The 27,552-nt window shown below is 43.8% G+C and overlaps 1 protein-coding gene across 1 annotated transcript in view; it reads left to right on the forward strand.

Annotated features, from left to right (window-relative positions):
- LOC138455188 (fatty acyl-CoA hydrolase precursor, medium chain-like) overlaps positions 1-27,552 on the forward strand; it is a 799,801-nt gene that overhangs the window by 28,140 nt on the left and 744,109 nt on the right. The window lies entirely within an intron of this gene.

Genomic DNA, 27,552 nt, shown 5'->3' on the forward strand with positions numbered 1-27,552 from the left:
CCCCCAAGAAAGTGAAGGAATTCTTAGAGGCGTGTACCGTCTACTTTACTTTCCGACGCCGCACTTTCTCTACAGACCAAGCGAAGGTCGGCTTCCTAATCTCGAACATGACAGGCAACGCTCTGACCTGGGCCACTCCCCTAGTCACAAGCAACAATGCCATTCTCCAAGATTACGCAGCGTTCCAAAGTTCTCTGAGACAGACTTTCGAACGCCCAGAGTTGTCATTTACTGCTTCTGAAGAGTTGTTGGATGTGAAGCAAGGTTCTTTGGATGTCCTGTCGTATATCTCTGCTTTCAAAACAGTAGCCTCTGGCGCAGGCTGGCCAGAACCGGCACAGTATGCCATTTTCAGGAGGGGTCTAAAAGAAGAGATTAAGGATGAGTTGGCCAGATCTACTCGCTCACCTACTTTCTCAGACCTGCTAACTGCGGCACTACATATCGAGTATCGTCCACAGGAAAGGAAGATGGAAAGACGCAAACAACGAGGCTCAGGATTCCTCCCGGATTCTCGGGCATACTCTCCCCCCAGTCGTCCTTCCGCTGCCGCTTCAGAGGAACCGATGCAGATTGGCTTTACAAGAGCACCTCTGACTGCCGCCGAAAGACGGCAAAGAAGAGAAAAAGGACTTTGCGCTTACTGTGGGTCGGATCAACACTTTCTAAAGGACTGCACAGAACTGCCTAACAAGAGACAGGGAAACGAGCACCCTCGGCATCAATAGGGACTAGTGTCCGGGGGTTTCCAGTTCTGTCTACTCGTCCCTATGTTACTCTAACTGTTTCTTCTTCCAACTCCAAGGAAGATTCCAGACTCATGGTAGTTTCAGCTATCATCATGATAGAAGGCGAGAAGGTGGAGACTCTCGCGTTATTGGACTGCGGAGCAGCAGGAAACTTCATTGATACCTTATGGGCCGATAAGGTCGGTCTACGCAGGATACCCCGGAAGGAAGGTCAGAAGATAGAAGGAGTTGACGGCTCTCCACTATCATCTGGACTCATCACTCATACCACCGAAGAGCTATCCTTAACAGTTTTTCAGCACTCGGAAGTGATAAAGTTCGACATCATTCGGGCTGCACATTTCCCAATTATTTTGGGGATCACATGGCTTCGTAGACACAATCCTCAAATCAATTGGACAAATAACCAGCTGAGTTTCTGTTCTACATACTGCACCGAACATTGTCTTCCACCGAAGAGTCAGAAGGCCCCTCCATCTATTACAGCTCACACCTCCAACTGTGTGGGGGTTTTTGCACTACCCAGTTTTTGCTTGAAATACTCCGAAGTATTCCAAGAAAGCCTTCTCTCCAAACTACCACCCCACCGGCCCGAGGACTGTACCATAGATCTGGAACCAAATGCACTAGTTCCCTTCGGCAGAATGTTCTCTCTAACACTTACAGAGAAGCTTGTGTTACGTAACTATTTAGACACTAATATGGCGAATGGGCTGATTCAGCCTTCGAAATCCTCTGCAGGGGCTCCCTTATTTTTCATCAAGAAAAGGGATTCCACTGAACTTAGACCCTGTATAGACTACAGAGGCCTAAATAAGGTAACTATCCGAGATCGTTATCCCATGCCATTGATCTCCGATATCATCGAGGCTGTGCAAGGAGCCAGAATTTTTACCAAACTCGACCTCAGAAACGCATACCATCTGCTCAGAATCTCCAAGGGTGACGAATGGAAGACGGCATTCCGCACTCCATTCGGCCTGTACGAGTATAAAGTGATGCCATTTGGACTGGTTAACGCTCCTGCAGTCTTCCAAAGATTTATGGACAGAATGTTTTCCGATATGCTTTCCACTTCTGTCATCATCTATTTGGATGATATCTTGGTCTACTCCTCAAACTTACAGGAACACATCGTTCATGTCACTCGAGTTCTTGAACGTCTGCAGAAAAACGAGCTATTGGTTAAAGCCGAGAAGTGCAAATTTGCGGTTCCTTCTGTGCAATATCTGGGTTACATGTTATCAGAAGAGGGAATAGACATGGATCAAAGGAAGGTGCAGGCCATTCTTGAATGGCCAGCCCCCACTTCTGTCCGAGAGGTGCAGAGGTTCCTGGGACTCTCCAACTATTACCGAAGGTTCATCCCCAATTTCTCGGAAGTGGTGTACCCCATCACTCGCCTACTCAAGAAAGAGGCCTTGCCGTTCCGCTGGTCAACCGATACCGAGAACAGTTTCAAGTTGCTCAAACATCTCTTCTGCTCAGCTCCAATACTCCGACACCCGGACCAATCTCAGCCCTTCATCCTGGAGACCGATGCCTCTGCAATTGCCATCGGAGCGGTACTACTTCAGGCTGTCGGTGGTGTGGAACATCCGGTAGCTTACTTATCTAAGACACTCTCACCCAGTCAATTGAATTATTCTGTCCTAGAGAAGGAGCTGTTGGCTATGAAATTGGCTTGCGACGAATGGCGCCATCTGCTCATGGGGGCTCGACATCCCTTCCTTATCAGGACTGACCACAAGAACCTGAAAGCCCTCCAGGAAATGGAGTGTTCTAATTCCAGGCAAGCACGTTGGGCCTATCATTTCTCGCAATATGATTACCAGATCTCTTACATTCCTGGGTCACTAAACCGTCTGGCAGACGCCCTATCCCGCAAGGACTCCAGCAAGGAAAGGGCTTTGTTTTCCGCTGAACCTATGTTTCCTCGCAACCCGATATTGGCCCTCGTTAGCTCTTTCCTACAAGAAGTTAAAGCCGCTGTGGTTCAGGAACTTCCCCAATTACCGCTACACTCCGACTCTCATTACCAGGAGAAGGACGGCTGGCTATTCTTCAAGAAACTACTGTATGTTCCGGAAGGCATGCTGCGAAAGAAGATTCTGGATTGGTGTCACACTTCTCGCCTTGCAGGTCACCGTGGGGGAATCAACACCCTGGAGCTCATCTCGAGGAATTTTTCTTGGCCCACGGTGAGAAGAGATACCCTGAACTTTGTGAAGACCTGTCCTACTTGTGCTCGGTCTAAATATCCTACAGGGAAACCGTTGGGATTACTCACCCAAGTTGAGATGCCTACTCGCCCCTGGGGGTTGGTTTCTACGGATTTCATTGTAGACCTACCGGTATCCGAATCCTGTACCTGCATCATGGTCACGGTGGATGCGTTCTCCAGGATGGCACATTTCTCTCCTCTTTCTGGTGTTCCTACAGCCACCAGGATGGCTGAGGTGTTTGCACGAGATATTTTCAGACTTCACGGTTTACCTGACAAGATCATCTCTGATCGGGGTAGTCAGTACACCTCGAGATTCTGGACAGCCCTGTGTACCCGATTGGGGATTGAGAGAGCACTCTCTTCGGGATTCCATCCCCAATCCAACGGTATGACGGAACGTCTGAACGCCACTCTCGAACTATATCTGAGATGTTACGTCACTCAGCATCAAGACAATTGGGTTTCTCTACTGCCTACTGCAGAATTCTCGTATAACAATACCAGGCACACTGCCATTGGTCTCTCGCCATTCTTTTGTACTTATGGGGTCCACCCTAAGTCCATTCTTCCTGAGGTTCCAACTTTCACCAACTCCCCAGCGGCCGAAGAAGTATTGGGTCAGATCACAGATGCCCATGCCACGGCGTTGCGGAGCCTAGAGAACAGCAGGAGACGATCAAAAATCGAAGCAGATAAACACCGCAAAGAATGTCCAGACTGGAAGCCAGGCGACAAGGTGTGGTTGTCCACTCGGTTTTTACCCAGATGGACAAGGCCTTCTAAACTCTCCCCTCGCTTTCTGGGTCCCTTTCCCATTCTTCTCAGGATCAATCCTGTGGCTTACCGTCTTCGGCTGCCTCCTTCTCTAAATCGCATTCACCCTGTATTTCATTCGTCTCTCTTAAAACCTTTCTATTCTGATTCTCATCACAGACCAGTGGTCGGACACATTCCCTCTCAGACACCTAATCAAGCAGAATTTGAAGTCTCCAACATTAGAGACTCTAGGTTCTACCGAGGAAGGTTGGAATACCTTTTGTCCTGGAAGGGTTACCCGGAGTCGGAGGACTCTTGGGAACCTGCTTCTCAGGTGCATGCTCCTCGCTTGCTTGCTAGGTTCCACCGCCTGCATCCAGGGAAACCTGGTGTGGTGCGGACTGGAAGGGGGCATACTGTCACCCGCAGGCGTTCCGACTGGCGGTTTCTTCCGCGCTGGGTTTTGGGACACAGGTACGGGAGGTACTAGTCCCTCCTTTGTGTCCGTTATTTTTTCCTCCTTGTAGCGCGGGGCCGCTGGGAGTATGTCTACTCTCCCGGCCCAGCGGTCCCTGCGTTGCAACTTTCCTTTGGAAGCTCTCGCTCTTCCGGGTTTCTTCGCTCCTGCCTTCGCGCTGTCCAGGCTCCAGGCTACAGCCACTCGCGCCCTACAGCGAGTGTTTTTCTACTTCTCTTCCCTCCAGTTTTCTCTGTTGCCGCCGTGCCTCGGCGGTTTCTGTTTTCTCTTTTTCTTGCGGCCCCATCCCCGCGGATAGGCGCCGCCCCTTTTCCCTGTGCTTTTCTTTTCTTTTCTCTCTCCGCTACTTGCCTGTTGCTTACTCCTTTGTTTACCTCCCTCCTCTCCTACGGTCCTGCATCCCCTTGCTGGCCTTGGCTGGTGGAAGTTCCGGCTCCCACAATAGGATTCCTCCGTTCCACTGCTGTGTTACATACATACGGATCCAGTGTACTATCAACCTCCTACCCGTCTGAAAGTCTACTTTTCGGCTGAAACTACATCTTCCGGGCCACAGACCAGAGGAGTCCAAGGGTTTTTTCCCCATTCGGGGTTTTTTCCCCTATTTCGGCTTGGTTCCGGAAGAGAGGTCCTCGGACAGCTGTTCTCTCCAGCGGTCACGGTGGCCTCCCTCCGTGACAAGCAAGCTCATCGGAAAAAGGAGAAGGATTATCTACTCCGACGGCGTCTGCAGGACCCCGCCAGCGATTTCAGCGGTTCAGGTGAGGAGAGTTCGACAGAAGGGGGAGAAAAGGGAGACCAGGCACTTAAACTGTCACAACAATGCACAAATTCATAATATCAGATGTGTAGATAAAACCTATTAGATAACCAAATTCCAAATCATTTGTCCCTTACGCCACTGCCAAGCACAATCTGAAGAATTAAATTAAGCGGCCTTTAGAATGTCCATCCAAAAATAAATTAAAGTTCACTGTATTTTAGGAACTGGATATGCCTGAGCAGAAACTGACATTTTCAATATTGCACAATAGTAAACACTATTTTGTCAATAAATCGAATTTAGAAATTTGCACTTCTTTTGCTAATCCACCGTCACAAGGTTTAGACATGTAGGCATTAGAGAGAAAATGTATATGTGCAAAGATTAACGTGCTTCAAACTGTATTGGGTAGAACTGCCAGACTAATTTCGGATAGCTTCAAGGTGAGCCTACATTCAACATCATTTAAGTCATTCCTCATACATTCGAAGAATATCCATAAATACATTCAGTGAATACACTTCTGTGAAAGTAACATTAATGTTCTAGTTTAAAGCAACAAAGCCCTAGAAATAATGTAGTTGTTTAAAGCTCTTAGCTACTTTTGACCCCTCTGTTGCACAGCCCAAAAGCACATTGATGACATCGCAGATTACATCAATGCAGACATCACTTATGACATAATGTACATCATGTATAGCATCCTCAATAACAACACTAGGAACTATAGTACGTAGATGACATCCAGTGCGGTGCTAATCTGCCTGTTTGATGCCGCACGACCTCCAGCTGCAAATATCACATGGTGATGCATGCTGTATTGAGCCATCTGCCACCTGCAGTAGCTGAATCGAATTATCTGCACACCTGCACACTTACGTGCAGCCCTGACCATCATCAAAGCGTTTTTGCCTTCATTTCGAAAAAATAAAATGCTGGGCGCTTCAGGGCATGAAAATGAGGCTAAGCTTCCTACACGTTGTTAAGCAACGCTCTGAATCTACTCAGGAAGCATCCGCTGGCAGGCGGAAGGAGCCGGCCAGAACAAGGCCCTGTTTGCACCTGTTCGCACAGAGAGCACCCACCCGCACCTTTGTAGCTGTTAATCCACGCTTGTTCTATGCTACGAAAATACCTAAATTCTCCAAAACTTGCCTCAAATATTTTACGGAACTAGCCAGAGCAGCACAGATATGCGAGTACAACTAATAGTCGACATTAATCGCTATACCTTTATTGTTTGCTCAAAGTTACAAGTCATAAGCACCTCCTGCTAATACTAGCAAACTCCCTGACACGGCACACCAAACTATCGGTGTGAACTTGATGTATCTAACCCTAACGACTACAACTAAAGAATCCAGAATTGAACCGGTGCACCTTTGCTCTAGCTGCTCAGTTCACCTCGGCTGCATTAATGTGCAGCAAGAACTCATTACGATGGACTAGATCTTTTTATGGACCCCCAAGGATTATGTTACTACTGCCAGGCCCAATGCTCCTATGTATGAATTACACCATGGATCACTAGAAATCCTCTACTACAACCAATGTACATGGTCTGACTAACCTACATATGCTCACCAAGACCCATAAATTACATAGTTGCATAGCCTACACCTCACCGCTTTCGAATAAAGTGTGCCTTATGTTGGACTAGACTATTTCATATAAGCACATTATGAACTGCACACGAATATATGTTAACTGTGGCCACTTCATACCAAATGAGCTTTGCTGATGTACAACTGCCCTACTTAGGCCAGATTAGCCTATTTGAAATTGCATTTGCCTTGTTTGTTTGTTTATTTATTTGTTTGGTAATGCGCACCAAGCCCTTGGGTAGACGGGCGCAACAGAAACAAGACATCTTAAAACTTAGTTACAGTGCAAAGGTAGCAATACATAGAGCAGTGATTGCAATAGGAACAAGATACAAGGTACACGGTACAAGATACTTTAAAACAAAGCAATGATCTTGGTAAGTCAAGGAAGCATTATCAAGAGTATCAGTATACGCACACCTACATATACACTGCGTGCACAGTTAACCAAGCTACAGTGTAGTTTGGTGGAAACAAAGGGCCGTGTAGGGGCTGGAGAGGTAGAAATGTAGTTCGTCAGTTAGGTGTCATTGGTGTGTAGCCAATTGAGTATCTTATGTCTGAATTTAGGGTAGGGTTGTACTAGTCTGAGGTCAACTGGTAATTTGTTCCAACATTGTGCAGCTTTAACAGGGAAACTGGTTCCTCCTGCTGTCGAGCGTTTGAACCTAGGAGTCTCCAACATAAATGAGTTGGCAGATCTCGTAGGGCGGGTAGCTGTTCTCCTAGTAATTTTATCTATTAGGTATGGAGGCGCTAAGTTATTCAGGCATTTGGAGGTGAGGGATGCTGTTTTGAGGAGAAATCTGTCTGTTATTTTCAGCCAGTTAACCTCTTTCCTGAATTTGGTAATTTGCTCTCTGTAGGGGATGTTCAAAGCTGCCCTCAGGGCGTTATTCTGCAGTCTTTGAAATTTGTCTAATATATTTGTTGGCTTCTGAGTACAGGACATTACAGTAATCTAATCTTGACATAATAAGAGCATTGGCTAGTGTGGTGCAACTCGCTCTCGAGAGGTATGGTCTGGAGGCTCTGATGAGTTTGCAAGTGTACGTTGTGGATGAGGCAAGGGAATTGACTTGCTTTTTGAGAGTGAGAGAGGAATCCAAGTAGAATCCTAAAGTTTTAACTACAGACATCACCTTGATAGGGTCGTTATCAATGTTGAAGGATTTGTAGTTTGGGCTGAGTTTTTGGATATTGGCTTTAGGGGTGTCACGGTATTAGTTTTATGACGGTACGATAACCTTCTTGCCAAATGACGGTATATCATGGTTATCGCGGTATAGCAGGTGGAGTTAACTAATCTTAACAAATATTTTCTAAAAGGTCATAAATTGACAGATGTATCATCACAAACAAAACCAGGCACCCAGGGCCAGAATTGGGCTTTTCAACATACTTTCCACTGAAATGGCTTGCTTCCACCAAACACATGTGTGGAGAGGAGGGGGTGGGGTGGAGGCCTGCTGCAACTGGCAAAGCAAACTGAATAGCTTTTCTTAAGTGGTCATTTAGGTTTTTTGCTCACACACATACACACACACACACACACACAGACACACACACACACACACACTCTCTCTCTTTACGTTACAGCCTTTAGTTTACTTGCGGGCCAAAAGGTGTTCAGTAATCACTGACATGTTACCCTTTGGTATGACAGCAGGAAATACCCACAGAGATGAGTGAATTTCGCAGTGTGACTTATTATATGTAAATTCAATGATAGAACCTTGGAAATCCCCCATTGTCATATGTTTAGAGAACATTATCCATTATAAATATATAAACCCCAAAGCTGCCACCTCAAATAAACCCTTTTCCTTCTTGGCACTGTATCTATTCTTCCTATTGCTAACATATTGATTTTGTGTAAGGCACGTGTGGTTTATGGAATGGCATTAAAAACTGCTCCAACTGAAACTACTTGTCAGACGGCACATCCAACAGTGCAAAACCAAGACTGCGCAGCAATTGCTTACTGCATCCTTTCCAAATCAGATTGAAAAGCACACTTAACGGTATGAACGGTATAACGGTATAAACAATGTGACGGTTATTATTGTTCAATTAAGTGGTTCACGGTATCTTTAACGGTATACCGTTATACCGTTACATCCCTAATTAGCTTCAGAGCCTAAGATTAGTAACTCCGTTTTTTTCGTCATTCAGGCAGAGGCCATGGGATGCCATCCATGCCTGAATGAGGGTGTATATTTTGGTCACCAAGGCTGAGTCTGCCTCGAAGTTACCCGAAAGGGGTATGAGGATCTGTGGGTCATCTGCCTAATTAGTGTAGGTGACACCTAGTCTATCCAACTTGTCAAACAGAGGCTTGGTGAAGATATTATACATAGTAGGGGATACACAGGAGCCTTGTGGGACCCTGCAGGTTATTTTGATAGGGTCGGCACAGGCTGAAGTAGAGAAGACTCTCATGGTCCGGTTAGCTAAGAAGGATTGGACCCAAGCTGTAGCATCATTGGTGAAGTTAGCAGCAGATTGGAGGTGGTTGCATAGCACTACATGGTCCATCAAGTCGAATGCTGCCGACTTGTCTATGTTAAACTTGACTACTTTGATACACAACTGCCCTACTCAGGTCAGATTAGCCTATTTGCAACTGCATTTGCCCTACCTATATTAAACTTGACTATTTTGATGTACAATTGCCCTACTTAGGCCAGACCAGCCAATCTAAAAGTCGCACTTGCCTTATTTTATGGTAGATTTGCCCACTTGACATATAATTGCCTTACCTATGTCAGTCTAGCCTAATTGAACTTTGCATCTATGCCGGACTAGCCTATCTCGTGCTACAACTGTCCTACCGAGATCAGATCAGCATACCCTGTCACACTCTAGTGACTAAGCCGCCTGACTGGACTATACTGACACACTCAAACCTCTCTACCGGGCTCCCATTTAAAAACAATGCGCGTCAGAAAGACCTTAGTGTCCCCTCTACTGCTGCTCACCATACCAATCATTTTCTTAACCATGGCCCAAACTAAGTATGCACCTTGTCCCACACCTGACAGAAATACCAGACTACGAGCTAGACTTCCCTACCTCTATGAGCCTAATTCTAGCAGTAACAAGTACCTAATCTGCAGCTCTAACTACAAACTAAATACTTCGTACCTTGAGCAAGCCCCCATACGAACCACACCATGTGCTAAACCTAAACAACACTTACTAGCTTCTTTGGAACCTCAGAGATGACCTAAAACAACTACGGTATCTGGAGCATTGATCAATGCCAGCTCTGTAGTGGCTCATGCCACTGAAATAGCTGACATTCTAATCTCTGATAACCTAGACTTCCTAGCAGTTACAGAAACGTGGCTGCACAAGGCAGCGGGCCCAGCCCTCACACTAGCTATACCAGAGGACTATCATTTAATCAGAATGGATAGACAGAATACCATGGGAGGTGGCTTAGCCATTATTGCTAAAGCTTACCTCGACCCGAGACTATCAACTTTACCCCCACTAAAATCATGTCAACTACTCACTGCCAAACTGCCCATATCCTCCTGTCGCACCTTAACTATCTACCTAATACATAGGCCACCAGTACCCATCGGCAAGTTTGAAGAGGACCTATCTAGCCTCATAGCAAACAACACCAAAGAGTCCTCTCAAATACGTATACTGGGCGACGTTAACCTAGGACTCAATGATCCAGAGGACAAACAAGCCCAAGCAATAGCAACTATGCTAGCTGAACACAGCCTAAACCAAAAAGTCCTCTCTCCAACTCACGACAAAGGAAGGACCCTACAATGGGTAGCCACCCTGAACTGCCCCACCACCATTACTAAAATTAGCCCCCAACCATGGTCTGACCACCACTTAATTGATTTCTGCCTAACTTTAGCCAAACAAATAGCCAAAGATAAAATTATGGCACCGCCTCTCCCCACTAGATCAAAGAAAAATATTATACCTGACACTTCTACCTCTCCTCCTCCCTGCTATTAATGCTCCCCCAAGTAACTCCAATCCTGATACTCTGGTGGATCTCTGCAACAATATTATGATTAAGGCCCTTGACACCATTGCGCCTCTTAAGCTACATAAGAGTAAACAGCAGGCTCATCTTAATGCCTGGTTTACCCCTTACCTTAAAGAGCTAAAATTGCAAAAGATAAAACTTGAAACTCTATAGTGACATTCCCCGACGGACGAAAATAAACTGCAATGAAAACTCTCAGCAAATAACTACAAGAAGAAATTATCCGCACTAAAAAAGATCTTTTCAATGAAAGAATCTCAAATGCCAGCTCCAATACTAAGGAACTGTTTGTGATCCTCTGGGAATTAGAATCACCTATATCTCCTCCTGACAACTTACGCAAAGACAAACAATGGTGTACTAGCATCCAGAATGCCTTAGCTAACAAAATAACAACATTGCAAACTAAAATGGCCTTAAATAAAGCCTCCTTGTCCTCTACTGAGACGTTAACTACTATCCTTACTAATGATAAGCCTAGCCCAGCACCATTTAAATTTACTAAAGTATCCATTCAGGAAACTGAAAAAATTATCACATCCCTGAAGCCTTCAAACTGCAAAGGCGACAATTGCCCTGTCCAAATAATCAAGGATGCTGCAAGAGATTTAGCCCCTTTCATGTCCAAACTAATTAAAGCTTCCTTTTCATCTAACAATGTCCCTTGTAACTTAAAAGAGTCCGGAATTTTACTTATTCTTAAGAAACAAACGCTAGACCCTTCCATCCCGACTAATTATAGGCCTATTAGCACGGTCCCCTTTCTTCTCAAGATAATAGATAGAGTATCCTGTCATCAAATTCAGAATTATCTTGAGACTAACCAGCTCTTGGGCTCCCGCCAATTCTGGATTCAGACCTCAACATGGTACGGAGACAGCCTTCATTGACCTCAAGGCACAAATTGACGAGCTCAATGATAAAGGAAACACTGCTATGCTGCTCCTCCTTGATCCGTCGGCAGCCTTTGTCTTGGTGGACCACACCGTGTTATGCAAACACCTAGCATCAGATGCCCACTTCTCGAGCGAAGCCATAGCCTGGGTCCAGTCATTCTTGGACAACAGAACTATGCGAGTCTTCTCCACCTTGGCATCGGCAGACCCTATTCAAACAACATTTGGCGTCCCACAAGGCTCTTGTGTCTCACAAGTATGTATAATATTTTTACCAAGCCCTTATTTGACAAATTGGACAGACTGGGTGTCACCTACATGACCTACGCAGATGACACCCAGATCCTCATTCCCCTTTCTGGCAATTTCGTCTCTGATACGGCCTTGGTAAATTAAATAGACACCCTCATTCAAGCATGGATGGCAACTCATGGTCTCTGCCTGAATGACGATAAAACAGAGATACTGAGTCTTGCCTCAGCCACCAATCTAAAAAACGTGATATTAATTACTCCACCTTCAACATTCATGGCAACACAATTACAGTAGCCAACGAAGTGAAGACGCTAGGTTTCTGCCTTGACTCTACTTTAACCTTGAAAAAACAGGTAAATTCCCTGGCTTCATTGACCGCCTACAAATTTTAAATTTATTAGATTATGTAGGCCTTTCCTCACACAAGCCAGTTGCATTATCTTAGCCAATGGCCAAATATTATCCAAACTTGATTGCTGTAATGCCCTATATCTGGGAGCCAATAAATACATCATTAGCAAGATCCAGACACTGCAAAATAATGCCCTTAGAATGGACTTGAACTTCCCAACCAGAGAACATGTATCCAACACGAGAAGAGACCACCACTGGCTTAAAATCCTATTCAAAACAGTGCTGTTAACCTTGAAATGTCTAAATAACGCAGCCCCACCTTATCTAGCGGAAAGAATAACCAGAAGAACATCAACACGCCCTTCTAGAGCAGTTAACTCCTATTGCCTACAAATACCTAGATTCAGGAAGAAGAGAAAAAACAGGCGGAAACAGCGTTACGGTAAAAGCTGCCCAGCACTGGAATGCACTCCCACTTGAGCTTAGAATAGATCAGTCCCACTATATTTTCAGACGCAACACCCTCAACTGGTTACGATCCAATGACCCCTATGGCTAACCGACCTTGCCTGGAACCGGCACATGCTTGTACCTGGCACCAGTTCCTTATTGCATTTTATTCTGACTCCGTTACTAATGTATGTATGAACTCTGTTATTAATGCATGTATGTATGTTACCTTTATCTGTCTTTACTTTATAACTTAGACATAAGTATCCATGTCCTCTGCTATGCCGTTACCTAAGGGTTTGGTGTGCCCTACAAATTAATAAACAAACAAACATCATAGGTGGTGTCACACAAGGCGTTACTTATGACATCATCAATAACAACCCTTGAAAAACCTGCCAGAATGGAGAATTCATATGCTCTATTTCAAGACACATTGGAAACATATTCTGTAGCTATTCATTTATTGTGTGTTAACAGAGATGTTCTAGTCTCTGTTGGTATGTCAGAAATATTTAATTGAATGCAGAAAAGTAATGTGCAACAAAAGATAATGAACAAATACCTTACAAATATAATTTAATCTCCAGATTTGTACAAATTCATATATACACTGGAAAGATCATGGATTTAAGCAGTGGAGTACATAATCTTCTTTTGTTCTATTAACCCTTTTCCTCCTTCACCTGGAACCATATTTCCAGCATAATGACTGTTACACACCATCTTACATAAGCATTATCATTTTACATGGTTGGTGCTTAACATTTCCTTGGGTAAGCTGACAGCCAGTTTGTTATTTTATGAAAAACAAATGGATTTTATAAACAGTCAACTCTGATGTCTGTTTCTATCCTTGACTTTGTTGATGCAAAGTCATATTTATACTACTCACAAACTCTATTTAACTCATCAATGTGCTTTGAAACACTGCATTGTCGACCTTTTAACATGTGCTTGCATCCACACTAACTACTTTTTGACATATCTTCAATAGCATAGTCACTACTTCCATTTCCCAACTTAGTAGACAGGGCTTTCATGTATAATGTATCAATATTTAACAGACGGGCTCAAATCATCTATGGGCTAGAACATTTTCTCTTTGTAAATATTCATCCTTTATTGTCTGACTCAAAACCAACAGAATGTGAAGATAGGGCAAACAATGCCCTTGACTTAATTAGTATCATTGTTTTCAGTAGTGAGTTTTTTTAAATAAGGTATTTTACCCACTTTCAACTGTGATCCACCAGTGATTTCATCGAAGACATATGAAATGTCATCTGTGATGTTAATAGTGTGATTTAGTTTTCAGTAACATAGTCAGTGATGTCATAATTTGTTAAATGTGATGCCATCTGCAGGCTCATGGGCTCTGCAACAGGGGGCTCACAGCTAAGGTGTAATCGTTTTCCACTGCTACTGAATGTCTGGGGATCTGTTGTGTTCCTTTAACTAAGATTTGTCATTAATGTCTTCAGTGTACTCCTGAGCTAATCAGCTGGGGTTTTCAGTTAAAGATGTTTACCTTACCTGCAGTTCCAAATGTCCTGAGTTACCTGGGGTTGTTCTCCAACAGCTGTGGTCCCTCCTAAGAACTCAGTCATGTATGATGTACCTATAATACTATAAATGCCCATGTAAGAGGAAATTGCATGCTGCTAGGCACCAACATATGCCAGTGGTCCCATCTAAGAAAACACCCAAGTTGCCTTTATTCCCATGCAATAAGAAATGTGTAATCTAGATGTCCCAGTATACACCTGTGAACCCTTCTTGTGACACCGTTTTATGTACATTGTTTATAGTTACATGTACATAGTTGAATGTCATTATAGGTAAGCTCTAGCATACCCTCTGGAGCTTCAGTAAACCTGCTTCTTCTCATAAAAGAAAAGGTGAATAAGAACACGGCAAAGAGTCAATTGCCAGCTGAACAAGGAGAAAGGAGGATGCAGTGAAGCTGGGGGCCTGTGGCCTTTCTACTTGTAAACTTTGGGGACAATAAATCATTCCACATAATCCAGAGTGGTTTACCTCTGTAACACGGTGCCCACATTATATGCCATCTAACCCATATAAATGTCCCTCACACTCAAGATGCCACTTCACCTCATCCCCAGATGCACGCATGTCAAAAGTCCCAATCACTCTCACTTGCACATTCACTCGTTCACCCTATCTTGTGCCCACACACAAACACACACTGTGAATGCATCATGAAGTGAGATACAGACAAAGACTTAAGTTCAAACAAACAATATTTATTAACTTAAATGTCAGGTATGGTGGACAGCATAACTTGCCCTATACTAACTAAAGTGGGATTTCCATACTTGAACAAAACTAAGGGACGTCTGAGTCAAAGAGTTCAACTTAAAAGTCTGTCTGTGTCTAAAACCTATTCTTGCCCTAACAACTAAGGCTAAACAGTGTATAGGGATGTCAATAATCAAATACATTGGGATGAACACAAAATGCTGAGCCTCTTCCAGTTCCCAGGTTATCTTCAAATTCCCTTCCCCAAGTTCAAAGTAATACAGTTCAAATAAAAGAGGTCCTGAGGCCCGGACCTCAAGACAGCAGTTAGAGTTCACCAAGTCTCAGGGCACTCTTTCCCAAGAGTTCAACTCTGCACCAAGGAATGAGTAAATCTTTTGAAAAGCTCAACTTAACTCAGGGTCAACTCGGCCGTCCTTCTGGTTTTCATCACCAGCTCACTCATAGTGTTCTAAATTGGTAGGTTTAGCAGTGTCTTTACCTTATTTAATGTAGAGCTCACTGGTCTAGGCACAATTATCAGACCGCACAGTCCCCCCATCAAAGATCGCGCAACCAGGGCCTCTTGGTTCTTCATCTCACACAAGTTTCTCTGCATTCGCCTCTATGTGAAGAGGCACACTTCCTTTGATTGTCCTTGTTGGCCTCTTGCACTCCTTCACAATTATTCCTTTCCCCATAGGTTGCTTTCATATGGGTATTTTCCTTTTATTCTATATTGAATTTTGGTTTTGCTTATGAAGTTCATTAATATTAAATATCAGGGTAACCTTTGCATTCTCAACCAATTCGGTATTCACCCTGTTTATTTTATCATTGTTGTGCACTTTCATTCAGCTCAGTGTTCAATATGTGTGCTATAACGCTGTTTACAAATTCCCCTTAGTTCGGTTTTCAATATTTACTATATTAATCATTTCACTTTGAAGCGTTGAATCCATACATAGCTTCATTCATAGTAAGCAGTCTACCAGGAGCGCAATGGTTTTTCAGTGGCTTTCCCCAGCACTCACCAGTTTGTGGCGTCTTCCTCCAGTGGCTCTTGCTGCTCCTCTCTGCTTTATAGGTTGGAGCCCCCAACTCAGCAAGCCCTGCTCGATTGTCGCTTTCACTTCTGCGGGTGCCGGCAACTTGTTACCACAGTGTGGACGCGGCTAGTGTCCTCTCTTTCTTTTGTGCTCAGTAGCAGCTCCCAGCTGCTCCGCCTCGGAGGCTCCCATACCTCAGGAATATCTGCTGGTGTCATGGTCACACTTCAGGTCCCACCACGGCTGCCTCCAAATGGAAAGGGTCCTGTGGTGTCTGCTGCCCAGGCCTCCCTGCTGCTGCTATTTTTGTCTATTCAGTAGTTTCCCTCTATGCACTTGCAACACCTTGACAGGTTGCAGGTTAGCACCTCTAATTAGATTTGCTTGACCCTTTTTAAGCGGATAAGCCTGACCCTCACCATACTTTAAAGGCATGTTCCTCGTCTCAGTACCTAATTGGTGAAAAAGGTGTAGTTTGTTTGTTTTATTATTTGTAATGCGCGAGCATACCCTCAGGTAAAAGTGCTTCAACATTTACATGAAATTGCGAAGCTGTTACAACAACAAAAATATATACATACACACAGTAAAAGTAATATCAGGATTATATACATATATACAAATTAGCAGCAATAAGTAAAGGCAATAGGCAGTACCATGTGTACAGATGGCAAAAGTATGAAAGACTAGGCGCCTGGATGTGTTTTGGAGGCCTACGTTTTCAACCATGAAACGACCTGAAGTTCTGATAGGGCAGGTCCATTCTGAGAGTTGGAGGTAGAGAGTTCCACAGTTTAGCGGCTTTCACTGGGAAGCTGTTACCCCTTATAGTGGAACGTTTGAAGTTGGAGACAGAAAGGCAGTCTTTATAGGCTGTTCTAGTGGGTCTCAGGAAGGTCTGTCTATGAAATCTGATCAAATAGATTGGGGCAGCGTTATTGAGGGATTTGTGAGTGAGTGAGGCAGTTTTTAGGAGAATTTTGTCTTTGATAGAGAGCCAATTCTTCTGTTGGCTGTGTACTGTAATATGCTCTCTTCTTGATGCCCAAAGCTGCTCTAAGAGCGTTATTCTGGAGGGTTTGAAGTTTGCTGGTGGTGGCTTTAGAAGACCCAAGATAGAGAGCGTTGCAGTAGTCCAGGCGGGACAGTATGAGGGCTCTAGCGAGAGTCAAGCAGCTAGTGTCGGACAGAAAGGGTTTGGCTGCATGGATCATTTTACGAGTGGAAGCTGTGGAAGAGGCTAGGGAGTTCACCTGTCTGTTGAAGGAGAATATAGAGTCCAAGTAAAAGCCTAGTGTTTTAACCTCTTGTCCTTCTTTGATGCAATTACCATCAATCATGAAAGAACAATAAGAAGGGCCTAATTTCTTTAAGCTGGTAGTAGTACCTAGGATAATAAGTTCAGTTTTATCATCATTCAGGCATAGTCCGTGTGTGGCCACCCATGCCTGGATGATGATGTACACTCTATTCACCAAGGCCACATCCTTCCCATAATCTCCAGAAAGCGGAAGGAGGATCTGGGTATCATCTGCGTAGTTCGTGTAGGTGATACCGAGATGATCCCAATCATCGAAAAGGGGCTTGGTAAATATATTGTACAATGTGGGGGAGACACAGGAGCATTGTGGCACACCACAGGTGATAGGTATGGGGTCTGCTGCAGCTGTGGGTGGAAAGACCCTCATAGTTCTGCCGTTGAGGAATGATCTAATCCATGTGATGGCCTCAACGGAAAAGTGAGCTGATGTGTGGAGGTGTGTGCATAGGACAGAGTGATCGACCAGGTCAAATGCTGCAGAGAGGTCTAGGAGGAGGAGTAAGGCAGCTCGGCCATTGTCTCTGAGCTTGTCGATCTGTGCTTTAAGGTCAATGAGAGCCGTCTCGGTCCCATGTTGAGGACGGTAGCCTGATTGCCTAGCTCCTAGTAGGTGATGTTCTTCCAAGTACTTCTGTATTTGTACGTACGCAACCTTATCCAACATTTTTAGAAGGAATGGTACGGTCGTTATGGGTCTATAGTTTGTAGGCGTAGCTCGGTCGAGTGTGGTTTTTTTTAGTAGTGGAAGTACCCAGGATTGTTTTAAATTGGTGGGGATAGAACTGGTGGAGAAGGAGGTGTTGATTAATTTCGTGATGAAAGGGGAGAGGTCCCGGGCAGCATCTTTAATGAGCTGTGCAGGGCACAAATCGCCCTGACAGTTGGAAGGTTTCAGTGACAAGATGATTTTTTCTACTTCAAGTGTGGTGACTTTAGAGAAATTGAAGCGGGTAGTTTCCCTTAGAGTAAGCTTCTCAGGAGGTTTGGAAGGGAGAGGGTCATTCAGGGAGGCTTTTTTTGGATTTCTGCGCACCAATTTTTATCTTTGGTACAAGTATCGGGTGGTGCTAGGGGGGGGGGTTCTACTTCTTTAAGGATGGAAAATAATTCCTTCATTTTTGATTTTGCTTGGGATATACGGGAGTCGAATGAGGTTCGTTTGGCAAGGTAGATTTCTTTTTTGTAGAGGGCAGCTAGTTTAGTAAGTTTGATTTTATTAGCTGCTGAAGGGAGTTTTTTCCAGGTGGCTTCGCAGTTTCTTTTTTGCTGTCTTAAATTTTTGAGGAATAGTGTGAACCATTTGTTCAAATGGGTTTTGGGCTTGCTTGGTCTGAGTTTGAGGGGGGCGATTAGATCCAATGAGGTAGAGAGGATTTTATTGTTTTCTTCAACCAGAGTCTCTGGATCCAAGTTGTCAGGGAGTGTGAGTGTGGGGAGTAAGTTCGGGATAAGTCTCTCCACAGTGATACTCTTCTTGTTTCTCATGAGTGTAGGTGGGGCTAGTTGGCAGGGGTCGGATGGTAGGAGAGCATGAACGATACCAAATGGTGGTCAGTCCAGGCTACTGGTGAGATGTCGGTGATGTTAGCTAGACAGTTATAGTCAGCCACCCAATCGAGTATTCTGCCTTTAGCATGTGTAGGTTCCATACATCTTTGGGTAATCATAATTCGGAGAGGGTATTAAATGTAGTACTGGCAATTTGGTCTTCCGGGTCATTGAAGCCCATATTGTAGTCCCCAAGGATGAGTACTTGGGTGGAGCTTTTGAGGTTGCTGGATAATATAGTGTTAATGTCCTCATCAAAAGTGCCTATTGGGCCTGGAGGCGATAGATCAGGTGAATGTTGAGAGTTTGGGCATTAGTAAGAGGGACTTTAACAGAGAGTAGTTCGCAAGAGAGGACATTGATAGTGGTTGCTAATCTCATGGTAAGACTACATTTGTGTATAATGGCAACAGCCCCTCCTCTGGAGTTGGGTCGGTCTTGTCTCAAGATGGAATAATTATCAGGGACTGCAAGCATGAGCATTGGGACTGCTGTCGGATGTAGGCAAATCTCCGTAATAGCAAGGAGGTGGAGGTCTTCTTTGAGGATCAAGTCTGCAATTTCTGTTGCGTGAGCTACTAACGATCTGACGTTAATCAGGGCTCCCTTGATTTGGGGGCTCATGGTGGTTTTGGTAGTTGTAGTTTTGGGGTGTTCTTGTATTAATTCAGGATTGCCCTGATTAGAGGGACTATGTGGAGGTATGGGGTTGGAATTCTGTGATGAGTTAGGTTTTAGGGTAGTTAGGCTAGGCTTTAGCTAATCTAGCTATAAGTCCTAAATTCCTGTCAGTGGTGGAGCGGGGGAGGCTGGTAGGTAGCAATGGCTGTAAGTCATCTATATGTAGGAGAGAACTGCTAGGTGACTTAATGCTGAACATAGTCGAGTACATAGTGATAGGTGATTGAGGTGACATGCTAAGCAGTGCTATGGTATTTATAAAGAGCAGGAGGCAGGCGAACAAGCTGGTGCTCAAGGGACACATGCTAGGTAGTTGTAACAGATATATTAGAGATGTGGGTGGTTGACCTAACGCTAGGACAGGTGCTCGGACCTAGGCCGGTATCGAGTTGGGCTCTCCCTAGACAAAGGGCTCAGGCCACATAAAATGAGTGGTGCTGGCCGAGGAGCAGCAGGCAAATTGTGTAGCAGATTCGGGCAGGGCAGTCGCAACGCAGAAGGCGTAAGGCAGGCGCAAGGCAGAGGAGGCGCTAACCACAGTCGAATAGGTGGCGGAGTAGGGTTCACTCCATGTCCTAATGGCTTGGGATACATGCAGATGCAATATCAGAAGGGCAGGCGGACATAGGGCACTAACCACCCATTAGGCATGAAATAAACAATGAGCTAGTCACAATCAGCGATGAGCGGTAGGCTAGTCCCAGTGATGAAATAGGCAGTGGGCTAAACACATTCAGGATAAGCAGTGGGCTAGTCCCAGTAATGATAGGCAGTGGACTAAACACATTCAAGATAAGCAGTAGGCTAGTCCCAGCGATGATGGGCAGTGGGCTAAGCACATTCAGGACAAGCAGTAGGCTAGTCCCAGTGATGATAGGCAGTGGGCTATACACATTCAAGATAAGCAGTAGGCTCGTCACAATCAGTATAGAGTAGTAGGCTAAGTAGTAGTCCATCCACATATGGTAAGTTTAGGCAGTGGACGGTAGGGCAGATCGAATGCACTGTGCTGCGATAGGCACGTTCACTTTGGGCATGAACGCCTCCACTCTATCTAGTACAATGAGGCGGCTGTTCCTACTAATCATAATCACAATTGCAATCACAAGGCACAATTTCAGTCTGCTAATGTAGGTTGAGGTGGGACAGGCGTAAAGCACAGTAGTGGTGCAGTAAAGGGCAATGTTTCGTGCTACAAGCTGGTATGAAGTAGGTATAAAGCAGAATGGTGTCACGAGTGGCCTTAATCAGATAACCAGAACTTAATCAGTTGCATAACATGCTGCGCTCATAGAGTAGCTATGTGGATGTCCGGATACGTGCTTAGGGGCGTTGTGCAGGTAGAATAGGTCACCCAGAGTATACCATGGTGGAGGTCTTGAGTAGGCAGGTTATTTATCAGGAGATGTCCGGTGGGACTCTCCTGGCGCCATGAGGCAAACAGGAGGCAAACGGGGCCTTAGTATTGGCCTTTGTAGGACGCCGCCGGCGATACCGCCTGCCGGCGGATGTTGTCGGCGTAAGAGAGGGCTAGTTGCCTAGCAACAATGTCAGAGCCTCGGTATGGTGCCGCATCGCACCCGCCATGAACGGGTCAGGCGGAACGAGAAGACACGAGCAGTGGTGACGTTGGAGCTTCTGCAGAGCTCTTCCCAGCAATTATCAAGGCAAAAAGTGGATGCTATCATGAATATGGGCAAAGGTCTTACACCAGCTTGTGGGTGTAGAGGACAGGCCAATGGTGCTGCGGCTGGATGGGGGCAGCGGCTGGATGGCTGCTGGATGGCTGCTCCTGGCAAAGGGGAGAAGGGCTCCTGCCCTCTCCTTGGGGTGGTGCTGGTGGACTGTTCTTCACTCTTGGTCTAGTCTTCCGCGTCCTGGTACTTTCAGATGTTAAATGTGGGGATATGAGGGGAGCGGTCCTACAATACCCCATAATCATTGAGGAAGGTTCAGATTGGTCCTAATTAGGAAAAGGGGTGGATACCATGCCTCGCCTAAGAGCACCCCACTCCCAAACTCTGAGGACTCTCCACCCCAGTGATCCTCCTGCGCTTATCCACTCCCATGGTTGGGTTCCGAGAGCGATTACCTTTTCCTGGCCACCTGAACAGAGGATCCAGGGGCCTTAGGACTAGGAACACCCTCAGGTTTCTCGCAAGACACACACACACAGACTCAATCACTCATACATGCAAGTAGACTCAATCACTCACCCATTCACATTCACATTCACTCATTCAAACACTCTTGTGCGCAAAGCCGTTCACACACAGCCAATCACAGACACAAAAAGTCGCACTTACTCCCACAGGGGCACACTCAAATCTCTCAATTCCAAATGCACATACACACACATACACACATTGCATTCACACCACACACACACACACACTCTGGGACTTCTATTCACTTTACCTCACATTAGTGTCTAGCTGTGGCATGGGCGAATCTCAGGGAATCATTTGGCCCTGAAGTAGGAATGACTGGAGGAGGCCTCTGAGATCTCTGAGCAGCTGGGCACCGGCATCCAAAGGCTGTTTGTAGGGGTGTTCTACAGTGGCATAATGATCTCTTTGAGGAATGCATGATGACTGTCGGTAAGGCCTCGCTTCAATTGGCTCTTGAGTACTTCCGTCATGGGCTATGTGGCTACTTTTGTTCAGGCGACAAGCAGGGGCCACAATGAAAGTCAGGGAAGCCATGAGAAAAGAATCCAATGTATCTGCTTTGCATGTGTCATCTTCATGGAGAAACTAGAGCCGATTGGCTGCCAGACCTCTAATAGCCTCCAACAGTCTGTAATGTTATTGGGCATTTGTATAGCACCTTTTACCATGCTAAATGTTATGAAGTTAAATACTGATGTTTCATTTTTCAAAAACCTTAGCTAATGCAAGGCATCATGAGTACAATGTTTTGAGGGCAGGGGTCAGAAAATTCTAAGTTTAATTTTCACAACATAATGGCCGGATTTCCACCAAACCAACAAAAAAATACTCCTGACCTTTTTCCTGCCAATCATAAAATATTGGTAATATCACATCCAAGCAGAAACTGCACTTTTCCCCAATGGGAAAACAATTTAAAAATGCCCAAGTAACTTCTTTTTTTAGTGCTTTTTAACTTTGAAACAGTAAGACAGAATTACACCGATCTTTCCAGACATTTCGCGACTTTCCTGGAAAGGTCCATGCTAATCTGGGAAGCGGTTTCAGAGTTATAAACAATACAGTGTTGCAAAAAGTCTATGTACAACTTCTTTAAGTTGACTCCACAGCGAAGAATGTTGGCCTATCGTGTGTCCATCAGACATAATTATTTTTCCCTGGAAATCTCAATATGTCATAACTATAAGAACTCAATTAATAAATATGTAACTAGCTGTGAGGAAATAACGACTGCACCCCACCCCCAGAAGAACAAGGATGAGTTGTGGCTAAACCACCTACGCAGCCCTCACACTTCTACAAAACAACAGTAAATCCAATCACAAAGACAAAACGGGCTTAGATAAGAGATACACCTCCTTCAACCTTTGTGGTAACTGGTGCCAAGGACAGGCTATACTACTATAAGACAGTTGTAACCCAAACACCAAAAGTACAACTGTCCAAAATAAAGAAAAATCCAATCAAGGTTGTATAAACATATATATAATGAAACCAGCCAATATGCAATACAAGCTGCACAGAGAAATGAAGAATGCAATGATGCAAGCACTCTGGATACTGAGTAGGGAGGAAAAGACAATACATCACTTCAATGCTGCAAAAAGGATATCTTTTGGGGAAAAAGTTGCAAAACTGGGAATAACAAATCTCTAGTGTCCATCAAATGGACCAGGCAGGGTGGGGCCTTTCAACAGTACCTTTATGTATATGAGGTCTTGGTGATGAGATGGCGTAGTACCAGACTTTTTCCACGTTGTGCCAGTAGGTCAAACTAGGTTCGAATAAAGCAAGTCCCGCTGACCCAGATGTGGAGCAGGCATTGAGTTGCGTACAAAGTGGAATAAACTGCTGTTCTTTGCGGTATTTGAAGAATGGAGGCTGAGGAAGCCTCCAGGATCAGCTGGGCGATCAGGCTCAGGGTCAATGACGAAGATATTAGTGGTTTAAGGCCTGATTTAAGGCCTCCACAGCGGTGAGCTTTTTGTACAAGCCGGGGCAATTACATGCTCAGGAGGAAGGTGCATTAACTGCTGTTTGAGAAGTGCCAAAGGCAGCACCAGGGGTTCTGTTGGTTCAAAATACTTTGAATGTGGTTGACAATTGTTCAGCATACTTTCCATGCTGTGCAATGTGGATATAGTTATATAGTCTATACTTGCTTCTTGCCCTTAGTCCTGCATTCTTGCACAAGTGATTGGGGAGGGAGAAGTTCTTGGCGATTCATCTAATGCCACATCAAGGGGTTGCAGCATAAAGCACATTGCTTCCTCTGGCCACCCTCATTCTACGTCTCACACGTGATTTTGTTACAATGGCCACAGTCAAAAGCTAGTCATAATTCTTATGACTAAATACAGGGTTAAGCAGACGAAAGTATCTTAAACAATGTAAGGAATGTCCCTGCCGTTTGCTTTTTCTTAGGTGAATGATGGATCTGAAATAGACCTGATGGTTTAAAGCAATGGATAATCAAATTAATATGTTTCTTTGGGGATCATTGAGGAATGTGGGTGGTGGCAAATGGGGAAAGCCATGGCTCGAATCCTTAAAATTTGTGCCAAGGCATATGATATAGGCATCCAAGTTAGGTGAACACCAAAGGTAAAGGAACTACTGGTAAAACCGTGCAGCCACTTTGGGGAATAGCAGGAATGTTTTTTAAAGGGGAGTATGCTCTTGACCGGCCATCTATCAATGTATGATCTTGCATAGGGTTGCTATCCATCCTTGACAGAGGAAAGGGATGCTTCTGCATTTATTGTCTCATTCAATATTATATTATTAATTTCACAACACAAGACTTAAGTAACCCTAGGATTTTATCATACACAATATGTTTCTTAATTCAAACTCATCAAAAACATTCAATGCTATTAAATATGTGTTCTAAATTACAATTTAGAACATGCTATTTTTTTCCAAAGAGAAATAGTTTTTACATTTGTTAGGGTTAAATAAAAATACAATATTTCAACTTGAAAGAAAAAAGTAATTAAAGAAAAAAATCATTAGTGTCCTATTACAATATTGTAATAAATATATATATCCATGTGTGTGAAACTATATATTTTTATTCCAATAAACGTTTTTTTTAATTAAAAAAGTAACAGATTTTCAGTACATCAGATGCAAACTTCAAACACATCAGCAAAAAAGACATATTCTAAAGAACAACAGCAAACCATAAGCGGCGTATTTGTTTCAGAACACAACCAATTCCAACTAGTTTCAATGCACAGCCTCCTGCTTCTAAAGGCTGCATTTTCTTCCGGCCAACAATCAACAAAGTATGCATGTCTACAACAGATTTGTCACAATAGGGATAAGAAAATGATTGCTATTTTTTAAAGTGGTTTGCAATAAAACAAATTGATTTAGGCATAGAAGTCACTTTTAATGATGTTCTACTAATTCATTGACCAGGTTGGAAGCCAACTTGGACATCATCTACACATACATACTGTGTTACATTTTAACAGCTCTTTGATAGCTGTGCTGTTCAGAAAATCAATGTGAATGCTTTATCCCCTGGTAGTACTTTGAATAGTAACTGGGGAGAATATTGAGATTTAAACAGAGTAAAGCCAATTATGTGAGGCAACAGAATTTGGAAACAGATTCAAAAGACATTGAGTAAATGAGACAAGCATGTTTTTTGTTTCTTAACAGAGAGACAGAGAAAAGGGGGAAGAGAGGGAACGAGAAAGTCCCTAGAATTGTTTTCTTTTTTGTATTAAACGTGACATGGATAAACAGGTTAACCTTACACATAACTCACGAGTGAATAAGAAAGAACATGAAAATTCAAAAAAGAGCATCTAATACAGTTCATAAACATTGAATACATTTCATAAAATTATCTAATTTTCTATACTCAACCATCCTAAAACCCAATAATTCATATAACTGTTGGACTAAAGCCAAATATTTGCATAGCCATTTCTTCAAAATGTTTATCATTCGATCCAAAGAGGTATGCAGTACCAATAAATATCATAATAAAATCCATCACCTTCTAAGTGTGACCATTTCTATTTTTCCTAAATATTTTTAGAACTTCTGTAGTTAATAAAATGTCGTGCCCACCCGACGTTCTATCCCAAAACTCTTCCATATTTAACCATTCCGCATCAATGGTAAATCTACTCAGCATTTCAGTTCTTTCATTGTTCAGTTCCGGCATTTAATTAAAACAAGTTTCAGTCTTTGCATTTCTTCATTCGATTCACACAATTTGCAGCAACTGGGCGTTGCATTATTTTTTGGGCATACCGTTAATTAACAGAAAGTTGAGCTGGGAGACTTGCACAGGTATATAGACAAAACTCCCAATGGTTTATCATATTTTTGTAAAACTATGGGTAGGAAGCATTCATGCATCTCATCTGTTATGTGTATCCAATCAGCTTGCAATGACAACTTTTCTAATAAGATTTGCTTTCAGTACATCTGTCGATTGCGGACTCCCTAATAAAATAGTTTCAGCAAAGTTCTTATAAGGAATAAGAACACATGCTTTTCCTGTCGCCAGTATCTCATATAACGGGAACTCTGGGGATATAGCAACTTGCAATAAAGTGAGAGGATCTTCCAGAAATACTATTGCTTCAACCATACCAAACTCAACTTGTATCTCAGAGCTGTTATTGATAATCCTGTTGGTAAATTAAAAACGTGTTTCCGAATTCGACCTTCTGTGAGGTCCCAAATTCATCTCTTACTATATAAGAAATCTCTAAACCATATAAAATGGAGGGTACTGCTTTTAATTTGTAAAATTCAACTACCAATGAAATAGAGAAATAACAATACCAATTGTGAATAATTTTCATTTGGGATACACATTGATCTGCCTTACTTCTCAGATTTGCAAATATCAAATGTCACATTGAGTTCAAAACCCAAATAAGTTGTATTCTTTATAGCAGCTAGACCAATTTCACCTATCTTCCATGTAAACCGATATGGTTTATTAAAGTATCTATTAATGCTTATTATGCTTGATTTGTTTTAATTTATTACCAACTCATTCTTAGTGGCCCAGGTTACCATGGCATTTATGAGGTGCTGCAGTCCCAATAGTGTACCCCGTCCCCCTACACGTCCTGAACCTGTTCTCCATGTTTTAATATACTTTTCGCAGTCTAAATCATGTGGGAGGGGTGACCTTCTACACATGCATCCCAACATTCCCCCTTTAGTTAATCCTTCATTAAGTAACTTCTCTGTTTCATCCTTAGGTACCCATGCCTTACACATGTGGCACAAACTACGTCCATCCCGTGCTTATTCTCTGCGGTACACGTGAGGTATATACAGTCCCCATCACCTGCTAAATCTATTCCGTGGTCTAATTCTCAGGACCTGGTGAAGGTGATGTTAATGTCCCTGGGGGATAAATAGGATGCTCTATTCTAACCATACGTGGCTTATTTGGATCCTCAGTTTGAGCCTGCTCATCCTTTGTGCCTGAGAGCCATTCCTGCCCCAGAAATAACCATCATTCTTGTGCTGTTCGGAATACTCTTGGCACAATATCGAAGCATCATCTGGCACATACCGAACAACACCAACAGGAGCACCATGATCGGGGCCAATATCTTCACCAGTGCCTCAAGCCAGGATGGCGCCCAAGAAAACCATGTATTAAACCAATCTTCGGACTTAACATTTGCTTCACTCTCCCTAGCAGTCTTTAACTTGTGCAAGGCGCCTATGATACGAGTCAATGATCCCTTCTCTGCATAATTGGGTGTATGTACATGCAGCAGGACAACCCAATATTTTTGCACACACCCCCTTGCATCGCGGTCTGGAGATCCAAGACGTTCGGTTCTGAAGTATCATTAACCGGATCGCCCTCATCTCACTCTTGATAGAGTTGAGACCTTGTTTGCTTTCATTCGCCAACTGATTCACTTCCTACCGAACAATCTGGGTTGGATAGACGGTGGGACAGAT

This window comes from Ambystoma mexicanum, chromosome 1p, assembly GCF_040938575.1.
Source record: "Ambystoma mexicanum isolate Mex_15411 chromosome 1p, UKY_AmexF1_1, whole genome shotgun sequence".
NCBI classification, from domain to species: domain Eukaryota; kingdom Metazoa; phylum Chordata; class Amphibia; order Caudata; family Ambystomatidae; genus Ambystoma; species Ambystoma mexicanum.